General features: G+C 40.2%; 1 protein-coding gene and 1 pseudogene across 2 annotated transcripts in view; one reads left to right on the forward strand and one right to left on the reverse strand.

The window, feature by feature from the left end:
* Positions 1–24,026, reverse strand: part of SUGCT (succinyl-CoA:glutarate-CoA transferase) — a 520,039-nt gene that overhangs the window by 448,871 nt on the left and 47,142 nt on the right. The gene's annotated exons all lie outside the window — the stretch shown is intronic.
* Positions 2,948–15,710, forward strand: LOC106696524 (annotated as a pseudogene).

The raw sequence follows: 24,026 nt of genomic DNA on the forward strand, positions 1-24,026 counted from the left end.
GGCAGTTAGGGGCAAATAGGCTGGCAGGGGAGAGTTAGCATTGATCAGGCTGGCAGGGGAGTGGTTAGGGGGTGATCAGGCTGGCAGGCAGAAGCAGTTAGGAGCAATCAGGCAGACAGGTAGGCAAGCGGTTGGGAGCCAGCAGTCCTGGATGGTGAGAGGGATGTCCAACTTCCCATTTAGGCCCCATCCCACCAGGGTCCCTCGAGGGGTCCCAGATTGGAGAGGGTGCAGGCTGGGCTGAGGGACACACCTCGCCCCCATGCACGAATTTCGTGCATCAGGACTCTAGTTTACATATAAAACCAAACTTTCCATAGCCACTTCTGACCGCTAAGGTGGTGAAGCAGTTTCCGATTGCTGCTGTTACGTAGTACCCCCAAATTTAGCTACATATTCCTTTACAGTCCTGGAGGTCAGAAGTCTAAACTCCCTCTCACGGGGAGGGGAGTTTAGTCAAGGGGTCAGCAAGGCTGGTTCATTCTGGAGACTCTCAGGTGAGAACCTGTTTCCTATCCCCTACCCGTTACAGCAGTGGTTCTCAACCTTCTGGCCCTTTGAATACAGTTCCTCATGTTGTGACCCAACCATAAAATTATTTTATTTGCTACTTCATAACTGTAATGTTGCTACTGTTATGAATCGTAATGTAAATATCTGATATGCAGGATGGTCTTAGGTGACCCCTGTGAAAGGGTCGTTCGACCGCCAAAGGGGTCGCGACCCACAGGTTGAGAACCGCTGCCTTACAGCTTCCAGAGGCTGTCAGCATTCCTTCAGTGCATGGCCTTTTCCTCACTCACTCCACCTTCTTGCAACCGTTGTTACATCTCAAACTAGTGACTCTGATCTTCCTGCCTCTCTCTTTAAAAGACCCTTGTATTTACATTAGGCTCACCCCATCCAGGGTAATCCTCCCATCTCAACATCCTGAACTTAGTTCCCTTTGTCATAAAAGGCAGCATATGCATAGGTTCTGAGGATGAGGACATGGACTCATCTGGGGCCATTATCTGGTTTAGCACAGATAGTAACAAGGAAGGAATAGAACTGGACATGATCATGGTTTAACATTACTTTTCCTTTTCAACACAAGTGGGGAGGAAAGAAAGGAAACACTGGGATTTCAATGCACCTCCCCTTCTCTGTGTTCAAAGACTGTTCTGGTCATTGCAACAGCCACTAACCACATGTGACTAATAAGCCCTTGATGAGGATATGCCAAATTAAGATGTGCTGAAGGTATAAAGTACATGTTAAATGGGAAAGACCCTGTCGGAAAAATGTAAAATATCTCCTTATTAATTTTATATCCATTTTCTAACTTCCACTCAAGATGGCAGAGTAGGTAAACATTGTGGCTTGCCTCCTCCCATGGCCACATCAAAATGACAACTAAATTATAGAACACCACCCTTGAGAACCACATGAAGACGAGTGGAACAGAAGTCCTATAACTAAGGTTATAAAGAGGAAGCCAAGTCAAGACTAGAAAGAGGCGCAGAGACTCAGAACCAGCAGGTCCCACACCCACATGTGGCAGTTAAGAATCTAGAGGGAAATCTTGGCTGCAGAAATTCCCCCCTGAGGTGGGAGGGGTCCCAGCCCGACATCAGGCTCCCCAGCCCAGAGCATCAGTGAGGGAAAGAGGAGTCCTCACAGCATCTGGCTGTGAGAATGGACAGGGACTCCGTCCTAGTGAGATGGAGAGCAGCTGTAAGACCCAGGTGTCCTCTTAGAGGGCCTGAGCACAGACTCCCTCCCTCCCTCACAGTCACTAAGCTCCAGCAAAGGGACAGCAACTCAAAAAACATCAAGGATATAAAGAGTTCGAGGCACTAAAATGTCTGGCTTCAGGGTGAGGGCTGAAAAGGCAGCTCTCTTGGGACAGACCTGCTACCGGGCGCCATAGTTCTTTGTTGACACCTTCCCCCACCCGGCCAGCAGGCCTAAGTGTTGGCAGGAGCCATGGTTCCTTTGCTGAGCCCTCCTCCTACACAGCAGAAGCAAGAAGTTGCCTAGTGTGAGTCTCCAACAACCTGCTAGCACTGCTCATTCCACCCTGGTGATTACCTGAGGCTCCACCCCACCCAATTCACACATAGGCCAAACCCCTCTCAGTGGCTGTTGTTCAGAAGCAAATGGCCTTGGCCGGCACTGAGGACTTACCTAAATTCTCTCAAAGGTCCACAAACACCAAATAAGCAGCAGCTGACCTCAGTGTGTCCTGTACCTCTTTCTAAGTGGCACCAAGCCTGACACTAGTGGCAGGCGGCCTGGGTTACCAGCGTAACGTTCCCAAGCATCTTCAAGCCCAGCATAGGCAGCCAACACAGATGATTTTATATTTCCTACCAGGTGGCTCCAGTCAGAGCACAGGCAGCAACTGATCTTAATCTGTGCTTCAGCCCTGACCCCAAGGTCCTGGAAACAACACACCTGGTGGCCAGCTACAGGCTACACCAGAGCACCACACAATTAGCTCCACAAATGAAACACCCAAAGGGTGGGCTCCGTGGATAACAGAGCCCTGCTAACGCAAACCCTACTTTCCACACAAGGCCCCTCCACTATAGTCCCAGCCCATCCTCGTAGCAAGTCAATCAGAGGGTCAATTCTACCCACGGACAAGCCAACAGAAACCAAAACTCAACTACAAGAGGACACACACAATCCACACAACAAGCACACCTGGAACACATAGCTCAGGTGAAAAATGAGGCTGCACCACTGGGCACAAAACACGTACTACATAAGGCCACTCTGCCAAGTGGGAGAGATGTTGCAGAGCTAACTAATACATAGAAACAAACACAGGGAGGCAGCCAAAATGAAAAGAAAAAGAACCACGTCCCAAATGACAAATCAGAACAAAACTCCAGAAGAAGAGCTAAAATGGAGACAAGCAATCTACCAAATACAAGATTTGAATACACTGGTTATAAAGATGTTCAATGAACTTATGGGAAGAATAAATAAACTCAGTGAGAACTTAAACAAAGAGACTGAAGCCATAAAATATAAGTCGTTAGAAATAAAGAATACAGAAAAAAACTTAGAGTCAACGGTGAAAGTCAAAACCTCCACCGTGTCCTCCATCCGCTTCACTTGCCATTTCTGCCGCGGGCCCCTAAAGCTGACTTGTTCCACAGAGACCTTAGGCCTTGACCTCAGCCAAGAACCTGCAGCTTTGAAATTCCCCTTAGCTCAGGGGGAGCCAGGAGCAACTCCAGAGGAAGGCTCTACCTCCAGGATGGAGATACTAGTAGACCTTGAAGAGCTTCAGTATAGTGCCTCTGGCTGGACCATCCTTGGTGATAACGAGATTTCTGGGTACGGTCCCAGCAACTTCACCCTGCTCAGGAAGCTGGGCTCTGGGAGGACTCTCAGTAGCATCCAGAGAGCCACAAGGGGTGTTTCTGACATCCCAACTGGTGAAGAAGAGCTGGACCACTCCCTGTGGGAGGGCTGTACTGACGGTCTTCGGGAGCAGCTGGACACCCCAGCTCAGGATCTCAGAATCTGACAGTCAGAACTAAAAATGCTGTTTGGAGACCAGGGATGGATTAAGTGAGGATGCAAGGGAGGCACTGCAGGAGGAGCTGAAGGTCGTGGAGCTGGAGGAAGTGAGGCTGGTCCAGGAGTTGGAGGAGGTGGAGAAGAACCGAGAAAGGGCAGCTATGGCTCAGGAGGTGGCGCGGGCAGAGACGGAGACGCTGGAGCAGCAGGAAAGGCAGTACTATGGGGACCTCGGTGAGCTGCAATGGCAACAACTGGAACTGCAGGATGAGCTGTGGAGCGTGGAGGACCGGCTGCTGTACGCCCAGACCCAGCTCACCCGGCTGAAGAAAACCAATGCCTTCAAGGCCGTATTTGAGATCTGCTGTGATGGCCCCTTGGCCATCATCAATAGCTTCAGGTTGGGCTGCGTCCCCACTGTCCCCGAGAGCTGCAGTGAGATCAACACAGCCTGGGGCACACGGCCTTGCTGCTCCTGGCCCTGTCTAACGCAGTCGGTCTGCAGTTTCAGAAGTACCGGCTCTTCCCTGTGGAGACCACTGCTATCTGAAGTCATTAATAGACGACCCCATGGAGCTGCCCATATTGTGCACTTGGGAGTAGAGCGCTCTCTTAGATAACAAGTTTGACGAGGCAATGGTGGCCTTCCTGGACTGCATGCAGCAGTTCAAGGAGGAAGCGGAGAAGGGTGAGCCGGCTTTCTGCATGCCCTACACCAGTGGTCGGCAAACTGCAGCTCGCGAGCCACATGCAGCTCTTTGGCCCCTTGAGTGTGGCTCTTCCACAAAATACCACGTGTGGGCACGAATGTACAGTGCGATTGAAACTTTGTGGCCCATGCGCAGAAGTCAGTATTTTGTGGAAGAGCTACACTCAAGGGGCCCAAGAGCCGAATGTGGCTCGCGAGCCGCAGTTTGCCGACCACTGCCCTACACCATCCACGTAGGGAAGGGCCTGATGGAAGACCCGGGAGTTAGTGCATCAGAACCCACCTGAACAAGGAGGAGCAGCAGACAAAGGCACTCAAGCTCATGCTTATAAATTTTAAGTGGAGTCTCGCTTGGGTCTCCTTAAGGCAGCGGTTCTCAACCTGTGGGTCGCGACCCCTTTGGGGCTCAAACGACCCTTTCACAGGGGTCGCCTAAGACCATCGGAAAACACATATAATTACATATTGTTTTTGTGATTAATCACTATGCTTTATGTTCAATTTGTAACAATGAAAATACATCCTGCATATCAGATGTTTACATTAGGATTCATAACAGTAGCAAAATTACAGTTATGGAGTAGCAACGAAAATAATTTTATGGTTGGGGGTCACCACAACATGAGGAACTGTATTAAAGGGTCGCGGCATTAGGAAGGTTGAGAACCACTGCCTTAAGGTATCACCACAAATAACTTGATTTGAACATTATGCCAAGTGAAATATGCCAGTTAGAAAAATAACAAACTATAAAAACAGACTCATAGAGAATAGGCAGACAGCTCTGATGGGGGTGAAGAGGTTAGTTGGGGAAAGGGGTGGAAGAATTTGATAAGGGGGACCTATAATCTGATAGATAGAGAACCTGAATTAATCTGAAAAATAATCATATTATTTTAAATTTTAGAACACATATACTTATAGGGGGTTATGTTTTTCTTAAGTTTCCATCTCAAGGCCTATGTAAAGCGAATAAGGAGGTGACTCAGCTGTGAATCCAGCAAACAGTATGATAAGCAGGGTCAGACCAACCCACCAGGAGTCAAAACATCTCATCAACATCATCTCATCACCTGATGACTAAAGAATAATAGATGACATCTGCAGACCTCAAGGGCTGCCTCACCCTATAGCCAGTGGTTCTCAACCTTGGCTGCACATTAGAATCACCCGGGAATCTTTTTAAAATCCTGATTTCTGGGCCTCATCCTCCGGAAAATCTGTTTCTTTGTTATGGGGTGGGGCCACAACATCAGTAACAAAGAAACAGAATTCCCAGAGGATGAGGCCCAGAAATCAGGATTTTAAAAAGATTCCCAGGTGATTCTAATGCGCAGCCAAGGTTGAAAACCACTGCCTTACTGGGAAGACAGAATTTGAATGCTTGTAAGTGCCCTGTCTTCTTGATTAGCTGGCCTTTTCAATAAACGCCTTATATGATTCAACCCTGCCTTCATTATTGGACACAGCGACAGGCAGCCCAAGCCCAACCGGGGGTTTCCCAGTAACAGATCAAGCAAAAAAAGATAATTCATGGACACAGACAACAGTGTGGTGATTGCATGTGAGGGAAGTGTAGATGTAAGAGGGTATGGGGGAATAAATGATGATGGAAAATGAAGTAAAGGGAAAAAATAACTTTAAAAAAAGAAATAAAGAATACAGTAACTGAAATTAAGAATATATTGGATTGAACCAACAGCAGACTAGATAAAACAAAAATTTGGAAAATAAAATAGCAGAAAAAACTAATCAGTACAGCAAAAAGAGGAAAGAATAAAAGATGAGGATAGTTTAAGGGACCTCTAGGAAAATATCAAGTGTAACAATATCACATAATAGGGGTATCAAAAATAGAAGAGAAAAAGCACAAGATTGAAAATGTACCTGAAGAAATATGACAAAAAAAAACTCCCCTAACCTGGCCAAGGAAATAAACATACATGTCCAGGAAGCACAGAGTCTGAAATGAGCTGAACCCAAGGAGGCCCACACCAAGACACAATATAATTAAAATTCCACACATTAAGTAAAAAGAGAATCTTAACATTAGCAAGAGAAAAAGAGTTAGTTCCCTACAATGGCTGTCAGCTGACTTCTCAACAGAAACACTGTAGATCAGAAGAAATTGGCATGGAATATTCAAAGTGAAGAGAAGCAAGAACCCACAACAAACACTATTCTACCAGCAAGGCTATCATTTATAATCAAAGGAGAGATAAAGCCAGACATGTAAAAGCTAAAGGAGTTTGTCACCAATAAACCAGTATTACAAGAAAAGCTAAAGGGTCTTCTTTAAGAAGAAGAAAAAAAGATCAAAAGTATCCTATATAATAAAAGCCTAATATGCAAATCGACAGAACGGTGGAACAACTGGTCGCTAAGACGCACACTGACCACCAGGGGGCAGACGCTCAACACAGGAGCTGCCCCCTGGTGGGCAGTACGCTCCCACAAGGGGAGCGCCACTCAGCCAGAAGCCAGGTGGGCAGTAAGGAGCGAGGGGTCCCGGACTGCGAGAGGGATGTCTGACTGTGAGAGGGTGCAGGCCGGGCTGAGGAACAGCCCCCCCAGTGAACAAATCTCATGCACCGGGCCTCTAGTGAATAATAAAATAGTAATAAGTACATATCTATCAACAATTACTTAAATGAAAATTGATTAAATGTTCTAATCAAAAGATATAGGGTAGGTGAATGGACAACATAACAAAACCCAAATATATGCTGACTATAAGGAACCCACATCAGATATAAAGACAAACGCAGACTCGAAGTAAAGGGAGGCAAAAAGATATTTCATGCAAATGGAAACAAAAACAAAAAAAGCTAGGGTAGTAATACTTATATCAGATAAAATGCACTTTAAAAAACATAAAGAAGGATATTTCATAATAATGAAGTTATCAATCCAGCAAGAGGATATAACCCTTGTAAACATTTATGCACCCAACATACAAGAACCTAAATATGTAAAGTAAATATAGACAAATATAAAGGAAGAGAATGAAGGCAATACAGTAATGGTAGAGGACGTTAACAACCCATTAACAACAATAGATAATCCAGACAGAAAATCAACAAGAAAACAGCAGCCTTAAAAGACACATCAGAAAAGATGAATTTAATTGACTATTTTTAAGACATTTCACAACAAAACAATAGAATATACATTCTTTTTAAAAAATATATTTTTATTTATTTCAGAGAGGAAGGGAGAGGGAGAGAGAGGTAGAAACATCAATGATGAGAGAAAATCATCAACCGGCTGCCTCCTGTACACCCCATACTGGGGATCGAGCCCACAACCTGGGCATGTGCCCCAACTGAGAACTGAACTGTGACCTCCTGGTTCATAGGTCAATGCTCAACCACGCTGGCCGGGCAGAATATACATTCTTTTTAAGCATACATGGAATATTTTCCAAAATAAACTGCATATTATGAAACCAAAAAAGTCTCAATTGACTTACTTAAGAAGACTGAATTCATATCAAATATATTTTCCAAACAAAATTATATGTAACTAAAAATTAATTAGTAGAACAAAACTTTTAAAAATGGAGGCTGTTAGGGAGGGAGAAAATGACAGCTGAATAGACAGACCTGTTGTGCACCTCATCCCAGGGCCAGATTGGAAATACAACTAAACTGGAAAACATTTACCCACTGAAGTGCAGCTGAGGAGGAGACATATAAAGGAAGAACAGAAAACACCTGGAGACAGTACCTCCACAACAGCTCACATGACATGGTCAGGGGTGAGCCACATAGTCAATCAGTCTGAGAGGAGACTTCATCCACGAATGGGACAATAACATTCAAGACCCAACTACAACAGGAAAACTCGAACAACTCAAATAGGGGGCTTTCCTAGAGCACCCAACACAGGAGTCTAAGAGACTGCACCACTGGGTCCCAAAAAACACCTGCTACATAAGACCAGCCCACAAAGTCTGGGAGGCATAACAGTTTGATTTAATACATAGAAACAAAAACAAAGAGACAGCAAAAATGGGGAGACAAAAAAAACCCCCAAATGAAAGCAAAGGAGGAATCACCATAAAAAAAAAACTAAATGAACTGGAGGCAAGCAATTTGTCAAATAAAGAATTCAGAGTAATGGTAATTAAGGGTGCTCAAACAATTCAGTGAGAACTACAAGCAACTTAGTGAGAATTATAAGGAAATTAGTGAAAATTATAAGGGACTTAATGGGAGCTACACCAACTTGAACAGAGAGGTTGAAACATTAAATAAAAATCAATTGGAAATGAGGAATGACAAGAGTTGAAATAAAGAACACCCTATAAGGATTCAAGAATCCTACTTAATAAAGAGGTATTTTGCAAATTGACCATCACTCCAACACACAAGATGGCCACCCCCATGTGGTCAAAGATGGCCACCACAAGATGGCCAGCAGGGGAGGGCAGTTGGTAGGGACCAGGTCTGAAAGGAAGGGCAGTTGGGGGCAATCGGGCCAGCAGGGGAGCAGTTAGGCATCGATCAGGCTCGCAGGGGAGTGGTTAGAAGGTGATCAGGTCGGCAGGCAGGTGAGCGGTTGGGAGCCAGCAGTCCTTGATTGGAGAGGGTGCAGGCTGGGCTGAGGGGGACACACACACACACACACACACACACATCCCTCGTGCACAGGTTTCATGCACCGGGCCTCTAGTAGACTATAAGAAGCTGAGAACCAAATCAATGAATTAGAAGACAAGGTAGAAAAAATATCCAGTCAGAGTAGCAAATGGACAAAAAATTTAAAAGCACAAGAGTCTAATGTAGCTTTGGGACAACATGAAACAACAACATTTGCATTATAGGGGTATCAGAAGGAGCAGAATCTGAGAAAGGAACAGAGAATCTGTTTGAAGAAATAATGGCAGAAAATTTCCCCAACCTGGTGAAGGAAAAAGTCACTCAAGTTTGGGAAACACAGAGTCCCAGCCAAGATAAACCCCAAAAGACCCACACCTAAGCACATATTAATTAAAATGGCAAACATTAAAGACAAAGAAATAATCTTAAAGGCTAAAAGAGAGAGACAGAAAGTTATCTATGAGAGAACTCCCATTAGACTGTAGGCTGACTTCTCAATAGAAACACTTCAGGCCAGAGGGAATAGCATGAAGTATACAAAGTAATGAAAACCAAGGGACTAAACCCAAGGCTATCTTTCAAAATTGAAGTTGAAATAAAGAGCTTTGCAGACAAAAAAAGACTTAAAAAGTTTATTACCACCAAGCCATTACTGCAAGAAATGCTAAAAGGATGGTTTTAAGAAGAAATAGAGAGAAAGAGAACACAGGCATAAAGAATAAGGATGGCAATAAATAATTACCTATCAATAATAACCTTAAATATAAATGGTTTATATGCTCCAATTAAACAACATATAGTAGCCAAATGAATAAGGAAACATGACCCATATATATACTATCTACAAGAAACTTACCACAGAACAAAGGACTCACACAGAATGAAAGTTAAGGGATGGAAAAAAATTTTCTAGGCAAATGGAAATAAAAAAAAAAGCTGGATAGCAACACTCTTATCTGACAAAGTGAAGGCCATAATAAAAGGTAACAAAGGAACAAAGGACACTTCATAATACTAAAGAGAACAATACACAAGAGGATATAACTCTGGTAAACATATATGCACCAAATACAGGAGCATCTAAATATATTTTCAAGTTCTGGAGGATTTTAAGGAAGAGATCAAAAGCAATACAATAATAGTAGGGAACTTTAACACCCCATTGATATCACTGGAAGATCTTCTAGACCAGCCGTGGGCAAACTACGGCCCGCGGGCCGGATCCGGCCCGTTTGAAATTAATAAAACTAAAAAAAAAAAAGACCGTACCCTTTTATGTAATGATGTTTACTTTGAATTTATATTAGTTCACACAAACACTCCATCCATGCTTTTGTTCCGGCCCTCCGGTCCAGTTTAAGAACCCATTGTGGCCCTCGAGTCAAAAAGTTTGCCCACCCCTGTTCTAGACCCTAGTGAAAAACTTAATGTTTTGCCCTGAAATCAGGAAACAGAAAACAGTGTCTGCTCTTTCTGCTTTATTCAACACTAGAGGCCCAGTACATGAAATTCGTGCATGGGTGGGGTCCCTAGACCTGGCCAGCGATCAAGGCCAATCAGGTTCCCCGCCTCTCCGCCTCCCCACCTCCTCCTTCCCTCACTGCCTATGTCTGCCACCACCTACCCCCGGTTTCCTGTCCCAGCCTGGGGCCCAGCCCTGATCGGGCAATCAGGACCTGCCGGCAGGGGGTAAGGACCAGGAGTTTGGCTGGCAAGCCCCATTGGCAAGCTGGGCCTGCAGGCTGGGGGAAGCTCCTGCGATGAGCGTCTGCCCCCTGGTGGTCAGTGCGTGTCATAGTGACTGGTCGTTCTGGTCATTCATCTTAACAGTCGCTTAGGCTTTTATATATATAGATTGTTGTGATTCTTTCTACCCAGGGAAATTAGACAAGAAAAGAAACAAAGGTGCCCTGGCTGGTGTCACTCAGTTGGTTGAGCATCATCCTATGCACCAAAAGGTCACCAGTTTAATTCTTGGTCAGGGCACATACCCTGGTTGAGGGTTCAATCCCTGGTCAGGATGTATAGAGGATACAACCAATCAATGTCTCTTTTACATCAATGTTTCTCTCTCTCTGTCCCTTTCTCTCTCTCTAAAATCAATAAAAAACATATTTTTTTAAAAAAGAAAGAAAGGCATCCATGTTGGAAAGGAAGAAGTAAAACTACCTCTATGCATAAATGGCATGATCTTGTATATGAAAAAATACTAAAATACTCTTTGAACTAAAAAAGCTAGCCCTACAAGGTTCTAAGAAACAAAATCAATGTACAATCATCATACTAAGTTCTGTTGCTCAGTGCTGATCACACTACTTATTAAAAATAATTCTCCCCAAAAGACAAGCCAAGATGTATCTCTGTAAATCCCTCTTAAGAGCTAAAACATATTCCCCAGACATCCTTATTCACCATAACATTGTCAGGAATAACAGCATTCCTGGCACTGGGCACTCAATAAATATTTAAGTGAATTAATGCTGGGAGGACTTTATCCTCTTAGGGAGAGTGGAAGCACAGCACAGTCTGCATTCAGTCTGAGTTCAGGTCCCAGATCTGCGACTTCCTGGCTGTGTGACCCAGGCCAGGTTATGTTGCTATTCTGCTTCCTCCTCAGTAAAGCAGGAATAATAAAGCTGCTGGGGCAACAAATCAGTGCATATATGCAATGTGCTTAGAACAGAGTCTAGTATGAAGTAAATGTGACATAGGTTTTACTGTTATTAGAGTCACTCTCAAAAATTCAACTTTGACAAATACAAACAGCCTATATAATGCAACATCTTTGACAAATATAAACAGCCTAAATAATGCAACATCTCCTATAACGGCAGACACTGTTCATAATTCTCAATACGCGTCTCCAGCCAGCCCAGATGGCAGAAAACATGAAAGCTGTTTGCAGTCTTGAGTTGCTTCTATTAGAGCTGTTTGCAGTCTTGAGTTGCTTCTATTAGCCATTCTTCCAAAACTGCACCAGAACTCAACTCTTGCTCTACAGGTTTGACCTTGTACCATGCCAAGAAATTCCCTCCCCCAAAAGAGAACAGGCTATCACTGATTCCCAACTTCGAATGTGCCTACTGGCCATAGAATATTGAGTTACACCCCATGTTTATTCTGCAGATGAGTATTAACAATGGCCAGTGACAATGTCAACTTCTAGGGAACATCTTTCAGTGGGTCACAGTGGCATTTTGTCGGTTCCTAGAACTTGCCACGGTTTGTACTGCTTCGGGCCTTTGCATGTATGGAATAATCTTGCCCTGGCTAAAATAGGTGACCCTGTTATCTTTATCAAAACTGTTTATTTCCTTCTGTGAATTTATCTCTTATTACTTGGTTTACTGCCTATTATTTCCAACTACAATGTAAATTCCACGGGGCAGGGCACTTGCTGAATTATGTATCACTTATTGTATACTCTAGCAAATAAGGAAAAACAGGTATAAATGGATGGGTGGATGGAGTTAGACGGATAAATGGATTCTGTTAGTACAAATTTGACTTAATTTCTTATTCCCTAAAGTGAGTATCAATAGGTTAAAAAAATAAAGATCATAATAATAATCTTTAAGGTAAAAAATATATTTAGTATATGGTATTTACCACAACAGAAAAGTATATTAAAGCATTTTAGAAGATTTTTCTATGAAAATGTTGGAAACCAACCCAGTTTCCTTTAGCCCTCAGTCATCTAGAAAATGAAATCAAACAGAATATCCAAATTGCTAAGCACTCCAGCTAATCAAGATATTATAAATTGCTGATAGATAATGACTCTAGGCTGCAAAATATTTTAAAATTACTCACCATTATACCTAATACACATTCTGTTAATAACTAAAATTATTTTCCTAGAAATTAAATCTCAGCTACCATGCCCAATGTTAGTGGTCTACATAGCTACAATGATGGCATAATAGTTGAAGCCAAATAGACACATTCCACTAGGAATCAGCTGGTCTATACCTATGACAGATAAACAGTCACCCTTAATTATAAACAGCCTATATAATGCAACATCTACTACTTAATTAGTCAATACAAAAAGATATGATCATTACATTTTATTCTACATAAAATTTTCTGACTCTAGAAAGGACAAATGGAGGTGAAACTGATGAACAGGAAAAAAGACAAATTTTTCTAACTCTAGTAATAGAGAATATAGGTGATTCTAAAACTGTTAAACCCACCTTTAAGAACAATTAAATTTATTTTTCTATAAGAGTCTACAAGGAAAAAATCTAATTTCAGGGAATATTTGTCAATACCAATGGATCTTTCTCCTATTTTATATCTTGATCTTAATTATGTTTCTATTGTTTTAAACATTTTAAAAGCACCAACTTGTTTTAAAGTATCTAACACGAGAATTAAATTAGATTACAATAAAATTTATTTTCCCATTTTATTCTCTTCTCCTTTGAGATATCCTCCACTAATAATTATTGATTACTATTACTTAAAAGCTCTTGTTTGTGGCTTACATATAAAAATATGCAATGCCCATGAATATAACTAATGACTTCAATTATACAAAACCAGAGAATCCTACCAGTATACCTGCATTTCACTGAATCTTCTTTTAAAAATGGTGAACGATGATTTGTATTGCAGTCATCTATATTCAATCTAACCAACAGTATTAAAAAAATAAAATAAATTAAAAAATTATCTAAAGTACTTTGTACCTTTCCTTGGAAGTCACCTGATTTTTTCATTTTGTGTGTGTATATCTTTATCTTCCTGATTGCTCTTCTTAATATTAGGTAAATGTTAATATCCATTTGTATGCCCTGAACTTAAATTAATAGACAGCGGGAGGTTTCAGAGAGTGCTCATTAAAGAATGGAAACCGGACTAGGATGAAAATTGCCAACAGGCTGACAAGGGCCTTCAAGGCAGGAGTGCATCGGGCTCCTCAAAAAAGGAGGTTCAAATGCATACTGACAGTTCCCTGACTTCTTGAACTTCCTCATATTATGCTTTTTCCCCTCTCCTACTCCAATTCTCTCCACTTCGTTGGTCATATACCGCTGCCTCTCTACCTTTCCTTTTTCTATTCACCTTTCAGAATAATCTCAACTTTCAGCTTCCACTCCCTTCTTGGATACACAATTGTCTTTCCTCACAGATGTAGCACATTCTAGGGCTGACTTACCAATTTAGCATAGTGCTTAAGGCCCATGATACTTCAGAGTGGGGGGGGGGCGGGACGTCAGGCCTGTGGGACATAAAACGCCCTTGAAATGATGTCTGGCCCTGCCGAGGCATTAGAGGTGACTGAATTAAATGCTTGACCAAAAATAGCAGGCTAATTTTTTAAACTGTTAATTTTGTATGGCCCGTGAATGGTGTTATAAATATCCAAATGGTCCTCGACAGAAAAAGGTTCCCCACCCATGCTTTAGAAGTACAAAAGAGCGTTTAATTTTAATTTCTTTCGAAATCAGAAGAAAAAAATTGAATGCAATAATGTTAAACACATAATAATGAATTATGTTTATCTTTATATCAATGCAATTATAATTCTTAATATTTTTATGGAGAAACATACCCACAAAGGCAACATTTTCTAGGGCCCACAGAAGTCATAATGGGCCCTGAATTCCTCTGAATGAGCTCAGCCTTACCTCCCTCTCCACTGGCCTCAGGGGGAACACCCAGACCAGAGGTAACTGTATGAGTATTTATTTCAAAACCTGATTTATGGTGATGATTGCATAACTCACTAAATTTACTAAAAATTATCACATGGTCACTTCAAATAGGGTGAATTTTATGATATGTAAAATATAACTCATGAAAATTGTAAAAAAAGATATAGCATAAAAAAAGCAGAAACACAGTTGCATCTAACGACACAAAAAGATAAATTTCAGATTACTATATTTGTTTGAAATTCAAAAGTTTATCCATAAAATTGTGCTATAATAATGGGAGTTAAAATTTTATGTACCCTAAATATAAACAATATTACAAACATGGAGAAAGAATAGTGACAACAAAAATGCCAAAACATTCTGTATGTGAAATAATTATTTAACTTTGGTGCTAAAAAAACAAAACAAAACTAACTCATTGTAGTAGTAATTATGAGAGCCTGGTTGCAATTTAGTACAGGAAGGATATTAAAACTTCCAATAGATATTTCTGTAAGCCACAACAGAAGAATAAGAGCAACAGAATAATTGGAACCACATCCCAAACCACTTCCTTGTTATTTACCAATATTATCTAAAGAATACTGTTTAGATGCTGATGATAGACAATCTTTAGTTGACAACTTTAAATCATATTAAGACTAAAAAAAAAATCAAAGAATTTTATGAAAAGGGTTAAAAGTTTATAGCCATGAAACTCCAAAAAAATTGATGCCCACTAAAAACCACATCCCGGCCACTGTCATATCTGTACAATGTAATGGTTTAGTTGTGGTTGAGGCAATCATCTCTGAGTTAATAATTAGCTACTATTCAAATCAGTGTAATTTGTCTATTGTACGTTAGATCACGTTTAAGAGAGGAAATACAAAATTTCATCTTTGGCAACTGATATTAAATGTTATAAACATTCATTTGTAATTCTATAATGTAATAAAAATGAGTAGAAAAGTATGTTTTTTACCACTGTATGAAATCACAGGCATTCTTCACCCAGGTAAAACTAAGTGCTAATATAATCTACTTAATGCAGGTGAAAATTTATATAAAAAAGAAATGAACACCGTTTTTAAGGGAGAAGTTTCCTATTATGTTATTTGTAAACTATCTGGAAATAGCACTTTTCATAAAGCAATTTTTAATTATTTTGTAGTTTGGTTTTTGGATCTGGAGTATGTGAATGTTATCTTAAATGAAAAGACTAAGTGAAATTAGTCAAGATTTCTGTATTATGAAAAGTTATAATAATTATGATAAAATCAGTCAATAACCAACTTTTTAATCTCAGCACATTTATAACACTGTGAAATATTTTTATAATCTAATAAAATTTATACTAGTCATCAGGAGAACACTTTCAATTTACAAAGAATTTTTTATATCCTTTATTTAATTAGATCCTTTAAACAACACAGTATAGTATTAGTATACTGAACATTGGTGGTTGGTTCCCCAATATCCATTTCCCCTTCTTCTGACCAAAAAAAAAAAAAAATAACCACACCTTTCTTTGCAGGAAATCACCTCTCTATAGTCATAGCCCTATGATTTGAGTGAAGTTAACCCCAACACTAGTGCCAGGAATTGCTTAAGGCAATCAGCCTACTCTTTCAGGCCTCATTAATAGGTTCAGGAATAGTCATTTAAACCTGTGAAAATGTGTGGAGACAAAGAAATGAAAGAACAGAACAAAACTCCAGAAAAAGAACGGAACAAAATGGAGACAAACAATCAACCAGATGTAGAGTTCAAAACATTGGCTATAAGGATGCTCAACAAACTTAGGGGAAGAGTAGATGAACTTAGAACTTCAACAATGCAATAGGAAACATAAAAATATAAAACATAAAAAAAACAGTCAGAAATGAAGACTACATTACATGGAATCAAAAGTGGAGTAGATTCAGCAGAGAATCAAATCAAAGATTTAGAAGATGAGGAAGTAAAAACCAACCAAATAGAACAGCAAAAGAAAAAAATCCAAAACAATTTAGGATAATATAAAGAACCTCTGGGACAACTTCAAGCACACCAAAATTAGCCAAGGGGGCGGGGGGGGGGGGAGTTGGGGGTGACAGAGGGAGAAGAGAGTAAGGATTTGAAACCTATGTGAACAAAGAATGATGAATAACTTCCCTAACATGGTGAAGAATATAGACATACAAGTCCAGGAAGTGCAGAGAGTCCCAAACAACATGAACCCAAAGAGGTCCACACCAAGACACATCATACTTAAAATGCCAAAGGTTAAAGAAAAGGAAAAAATCTTAAAAACAATAAAAGAAAAGCAATCAGTTACCTACAAGGGAGCTCCCATAAGGCTGTCAGCTGACTTCTCAACAGGAATGTTGCAGGCCAGAAGAGAGTGGCAAGAAATATTCAAAGTGTTGAAAAACAAAGACCTACAACCAATATTAATCTACCCAACAAAGCTATCAGTTAGAAACAAAGGACAGATAAAGAGCTTCCCAAACAAGAAAAAGCTAAAAGACTTCAACACTACCAAATCAGTATTACAAAAAAATGTTAAAGGATCTTCTTTAAGAAGGAGGAAAAAAATCAAAAATACTAATAATAAAATGGCAATCAATACCTATCAGCAAATAAAGGGTGTCCCAAAATTCACGCAAGAAGTAATTTTGATAGAAAACACAGGTTTATAATTTAAAATTGTAAATTTTTTATTGATTCATAAAGTATACAGTATAGGGTTATGTATGGAATAGCATATTGGGTAAATGACCTCCACGGCTTTGCTGGCACATATGCACTCTTTTGTTGAAATTTTCCATGACCGTTTTGCATAAATGTGGCTGAATTTCGTTGATACAGCGCTCAGTTTCTCCTTCAAGGCGTGGTTGGTCGTGGACTTGTTGGCATAAACCTTAGACTTCAAAAAACCCCTAAGAAAAACGTCCAATGGCGTTAAATCGCATGATCTGGGCAGCCAATTCTGATCACCAAAACGGGAAATTACACAACCAGGAAATGACTCATGCAGTAATTGAATTGTTTCTCGGGCTGTATGGCATGTGGCACCATGGAGGCCATTTACCCGATATCCTATTCCATACATAACCCTATAATGTATACTTTATGAATCAATAAAAAATTATAATTTGAAATTATAAACCTGTGTTTTCTATCAAAATTACTTCTTGCGTGCATTTTGGGACACCCCTTACTTTAAATGCAAATGGATTAAATGTTCCAATCAAAAGCCATATGAAGATCGAATGGATAACAAAATAAGACCTCCATATATTTCACATACATGTGGAATCTTAAAAACAAATGAACAAGCAGAACTGAAATGAACTCATAGATATAGAAAACATTTTGACAGTTACCAGATGGCAGGAGGGTTGAGGGAACAGATAGAAAAGGTTGAAGGAATTAAGAAATACAAATTAGTAGTTACAGACTAGTCAGGAGATATAAAATCCTGCATAGGACAGATAGTCAATATATTGTAATAACTACATATGGTGTCAGATGGGTACTAGATATATCAGGGTGATCACTCATAAGTTATATAAATATCTAATCACTGGGTTATAAACCTGAAACTAATATAATATTGTACATCAACTGTAATTAAAGAATAAAATACTACTTAAAGTAAAAATTTTAAAAAGAAATAGAAAAATACTGTTTTCAATCTCCAATTGGTTGAATCTGGAGATGTGAAACCCAGGGATATGGAGAGCAGACTGTATACTTATTGGGGAAAAAATACACGAATAAGTAGACCCATGAAGTTCAAACCCATGTTGTTCAACAGCTAACTATATACAATGGAACATTTTTCGGCCAAAAAAAAGGAAAGTCTGCCACTTTCGGCATCATGGATGAAGCTTGACGGTATTATGTTAAGTGGAATAAGTCAGACAGAGAATGACAAATACCATATGATCTGACTTACATAACAGAGTATAGGGCAATGATGGTTACCTTTTGAGCTCGGCGTGTCAGCATTTTGAAAAACCCTAACTTAACTCTGGTGCCGTGTCACATATAGAAATTTTTTTATATTTGCAACCATAGAAAACAAAGACTTATATTTTTGATATTTATTTTATATATTTAAATGCCATTTAACAAAAAATCAACCAAAAAAATGAGTTCGCGTGTCACCTCTGACATGCGTGTCATAGGTTCGCCATCACTGGTATAGGGTATTAAAAACAAGCCTCACAGTTAACTAACTAACCAAGAATTAAATATACTAACAGAACTTATAGTCTAAAATATTAAGTTTCATATTTGTAGAGGGTCGCCTGGGAGGCACCTAGGCATTTTCTTATTATTGTCAGCTGAACTCAGAGCATAGGCAGCCACGCCCTGGGAACATGCTTCCCCAATAAGGCTGGACATGTTAATCAGGCAGGGGCGGAACTAGATATGTAAATCTAGACCTTTAAAATAAACCTGCTGTGTGGCTCAGCCGCTTTGCCGCCTCTCCATCAGAGAGGATGGCGCCCACCTGGCCCCAGCTTAAAATCTATTTCTGCATCTTGGTCTTTTCTTTAATTTCTTAATCCCCAGCTCCTCCGCTCAAGAACCTGTCGTTTTCCCGTGCGGGTCGCAGGAAACAGAAACAGCCCACCACATTTGGCGCGCCGAACAGGGATTGAGTAAGGAGGCAAGAGAAGAAAGCGAGGGGGTCGCTCCTAGAAGTGTGTGCACACGACAGATTGAAGGTAAGGAGTGTATTGTGTGAATTGAATCAACCAGGTGTAAAATATGGGTAATTCAGGGTCTCAGGAAAGAGATCTCTACTCTCAAATACTTAAAAGTATGCTTAAAGCTCGAGGATGTTCTGTTAATTGTAGTCAAATTCTTTATTTCTTTCTTAAGCTTTGTTGATGAAACCTGGGTTCTCTATGATCAATGCCAGGGCCCCGCCAGCAGGCGAGGGGATCCAAAGGCAGTAGCTGGGCATGTAGGCCAGAGGGACATAGACTACCAAGGAGACAGAACTGAACCTCACATCACCCTACTTGGCCCAGAGAGTACGGCTGGTAGTCAAAGACGGGTAAGACCCCACAGGGTGGGGCGACCTAAGACAGGCACAGTCGGGGGGGCCAGTAGGAGAAAACTTGGGGTTCAACAGAGGTGGGGCACAGATCCTCACCCCCTCAATGGTGTAGGGGCTTGAACACTCGCCCCTTCTGAGGAAGGTCTCCTGTCCCCATGGCTGCTTCTTGCTTCCCATGCCCAGCCCAGATCAGGAACCAAATAACAGAAGAGACTTGGTCCAGCTGAAAATGGTATCCAGAAAAACGGAAGGCTTAGTTAACAGACTCTAAAATTTAAATCTAGCCTAACAGGAATGCTTAAGCCTCCTCAAGGACGTAAAGTGATGCTTTCAATTAATATTCACAGTGCAAATTAAGATTATTGTTAAAATATTAAATTTGACAGTAAAATAGTTGTCAAGTTTTCAAATTAAATTTGGCTAATTTGAAATAATTAATTATTCAAAAGGTATTAACCAAAATTTTCATTTCATGATAAAATTGCTTAACATGCTATGAACCTAAAGCAGTCATATTTTTGTGCAAAAAGTTGGAATTTAAAATTATCTAGACTGCATTGTAAATTTTCCAAAATTCTCCTAATAATTAAATAAAAAAGGGGGGATAGTGGAAAAATACCATGTAAAGAAAAATATCCTATAACTAAATTACATTTAGATAAAATTTTTTATTTAATGCTAACAGCGAGACACCCAGAAAAAACACATGATGTCAGGGAAAGCCAGGAGGAGATCATTTCAAAGAAAAGATCCCAAGTAAGGTTTTCCCTTTAACCTTTGGTCGAGAATATGTTTGTATATTTTTAGAAGAACAGCTCCCAGACCATGTGGATTCCTGCAACAACAGATCCCAACTGACCAGATTGCTCCAGCCACAAAGACAGGAGAGACAGTTCAAAGATGGAAGTGGTGAAGACGCCTTGTCATGATAGCAGTCAGCCCCTGTGCATTGCTGCAGGAAGAAGGAGCAATGCAGCCAATTCGGGTGCCAGAGCGTTACATCCGTCACCACAATGGACTCAGACAAGCTCCTGTGTCCATTCACTCAAAAGGAATAAGTACTGCCCTAATGACAACAAAGGGAAAGAAGAAGAAAACTGAAAGACGCAAGGGACTGTTGTGCCAATATGGAGTCATCTGAAGAAGTTAACGACTGAAGCACAACAGATTGTGGAAAAGCAAGAAGTTGAAGCTACTTCTTCAACCATGTTCCTGCTCATGCTAGCATCTGTTAGCTGCCAGTCTTCTGCAAAGTCTTGCACAGCAAAGTCCAAGGACTCTGAGTAAATATACACCAGCAGCAAAAGAGACTTTCTTTTCATTTAGTAGCAAAAATGTTAATATGTCCATAGTTCTGATTTCTCATATTGTTGTTTTGCATTGGCATTGTTTTGTTATTATTTAATAGCCAGTTTTGTTCTTAACGTTCAAATTTTGAAAATGATAACATGTATGTAGGTTAGTTTTTGCATTTTCATTGTTTGCAATTGTTTTAATTCTAGAGCCCTACTATTAATGTTTAAAATTTTACTTTTATTATAGTATCTTAAAAAACAAAAACGGGGGAGATGTAGAGGGCCACCTGGGAGGCACCTAGGCATTTTCTTATAATTATTATCAGCTGAACTCAGAGGCAGCCACGCCCTGGGAACATGCTTCCCCAATAAGGCTGGACATGTTAATCAGGCAGGGGCGGAACTAGATATGTAAATCTAGGCCTTTAAAATAAACCTGCTGTGTGGCTCAGCCGCTTTGCCGCCTCTCCATCAGAGAGGATGGCGCCCACCTGGCCCCAGCTTAAAATCTATTTCTGCATCTTGGTCTTTTCTTTAATTTCTTAATCCCCAGCTCCTCCGCTCAAGAACCTGTCGTTTTCCCGTGCGGGTCGCGGGAAACAGAAACAGCCCACCACACATATTAAACATGTTACAGGCAGCAGCAGTTCCAGTTCCCCTTTTCGCCAACTTCGACCACAGGAGTGTAGCGGATGCCAATGGCTGGCCAGGCCTGCAACATCCTGTCCCCAGAAATAAAACCCGCAGAGAGAAAAGATGCCAGACACTGACACCCATGAAAGAGAGCATCGAAACCACCCGATGCAAAACTACACATTGCCAGAATTCCTTAGTTCCCTTCTTTCCACGATTCCCCCTATAAAAGCCCTTTTGCCTACCCTGAGATATTAAGATGGTTATTAAAGCATAAGCCTGCTATCTTCTCAGGATGTCGGTACCGAAATAAATCACTTTCCTTTCATCAGCACCTGGGTCATGTGTTTGGCTTCATGGTGTCAGGCAAAAGAACCTGAGGGTTGTTTGGGCTGGTTTCACTTACATGTTTAATCTAAAATATTTTTTTTAATTTAAAAAAAAATACCAAGCTCATAGATACAGAGAACAGACAGGTGGTTGCCTGAGGCAGGGGATGAGGTTGGGCAAAATGCGTAAAGGGGGTCAAAAGGTACAAACTTCCAGTTATAAATAAGTCATGAGGATGTAATATACAGCATGGTGACTATAGTTAATGTTACTGAATTGTATATTTGAAAGTCGCTACGAGAGTGGATCTTAAAAGTTCCCATCACAAGAAAAAAAAGTTGTAACTGTGGTGACAGATGTTAACTAAATATTGTGGTGATCATTTCACAGTATGTGCAAATATCTAATCATTATGTTGTCAATATGAAACTAATATAATGTTACATGTCAATTATATCACAATTTTTAAAAAGGTGGTTCATTAATTTTAAATGCACTAATAATCTTAGCAACCTCTGATTACGTTAGTTTGCTACAGCACAATAGGCTAAATCACTGCTACCATATTTGCCAAAAGCAAATCATATCAACATTAGTTGTTTATCAAGTACCCTAACTCAATGGTTCTCTACCTTTTTCTAGCAAACCTAGGGGCCATGAGACATATCCATTGGTAACAACTGATCTCCAACTGATTTCAAAAGATTGGTTGAGTCTGCATTTGACAAATACTAGGCTGGGCTGTGAAGATACCAATGTAAGCAAGAACAAATATTGTTCCTGCACTCCTGAAACTTACAGTCTCAAGGAGTAACATGAACAATAAATATAGACACACTCCCAAAATGGCTGGTAGATATGCATTAAGTTTGCCCTTACTGTTCCCTCACTTTGAAACAACCCTAGCAGTGATTCTACCTGTATCCAACCCCACCCCCAGAAAAACCACAGAACCACAGACTTTGACATTGTAAATCACTGTGTTAGGTGCTGGAAGAGAATTAAACTCCACAATACTTTTTTCAAAGCTAATTAATTAATCATTCACATATATGTAAAGCAACCTGGGTAGAGATCAGGAGGACATAAGTAGAGGTCCCAAATTCAGGGCCAGCTACGAAATTTGTTAAGTACTGGAGCAAAATAAAAAAATGTATGGCTCTGTTTAAATGACTAAGAATTTCAAGGCAATGACAACAAAACATTTAAACTAAGCCTAGGGCCTCTGTGACTGAACTGGTCACACACCCATGACCTCTTCCAGGCATCCATACTTATTGGATGTGCAACCATTAGCCAGTCACTTTAACTAATCCCAGGTTCCTTACAGATGCAAAATTAAGGGAAGGAAAAAAAACTTCAGCTTCATCCCAAAACTAACACTTGTGTTTCTTTGTGAAGGAGACAGATCATTTAGAGAGAGTTCTTTTACCATGTTATGTAATCATTAAAATTCTGACTGTGACTCAAAGCTAGTGTTGAAAACCCATACATAGTATTTCACTTTCACACACTTCTTTAATTTTGCCTAAGAGAAAAAAAAAATCTCCAAAGCAGTATTCTAAGTTTATTATTTTCCCATGTATGCCATTTAAATATGAAATACCCAACTGAGGTCTCTGTCTATAGAGTCATTTTCCTTACAGTAAAATGTTTACTTGTACAAATTAAATGTTTTTTTTGTATCCCTAAAAAATTACCTAGTCAGAATCAGCTTCACATATGGTACAGCAACTTGGTCTGCTCTAGTTAAAAAGAGGCAAAATGTACATTTGAAAGAGAGTTAACCCTTTTATTCCTTTAGTTTAGTATTTAGCATAACATAACTGATAACTATCTAAACCAGGGGTTCTTAATCTAGAGTCCATGGAAAGAATTCTGGGACCTAATTAACCTGAATGGAAAAAGTATATATATTTCCTGGCTGGTGTTGCTCATTGGTGAGTGTCAACCCATGAACCAAGAGATCACCAGTTCAATTCCCCAGTCAGGGCACATGCCCAGGTTGCAGGCTCAATCCCCAGTAGGGAGCATGTAGGAGGCAGCCATTCGATGTTTCTCTCTCATCAATTTTCTATCTCTCTATCCCGCTCCCTAACATTCTCTCTAAAATCAATAAAAACATATTTTAAAATATTTTTAATAAAAGAAAAAAACATATCTTTATTTTCATCAAACTCTAAACAAAGTTTAGCATTTTCTTCAATTATGAATATAGGTAACAAA

Source organism: Myotis lucifugus, unplaced genomic scaffold (genome assembly GCF_000147115.1).
Source record: "Myotis lucifugus unplaced genomic scaffold, Myoluc2.0 scaffold_18, whole genome shotgun sequence".
NCBI lineage: Eukaryota > Metazoa > Chordata > Mammalia > Chiroptera > Vespertilionidae > Myotis > Myotis lucifugus.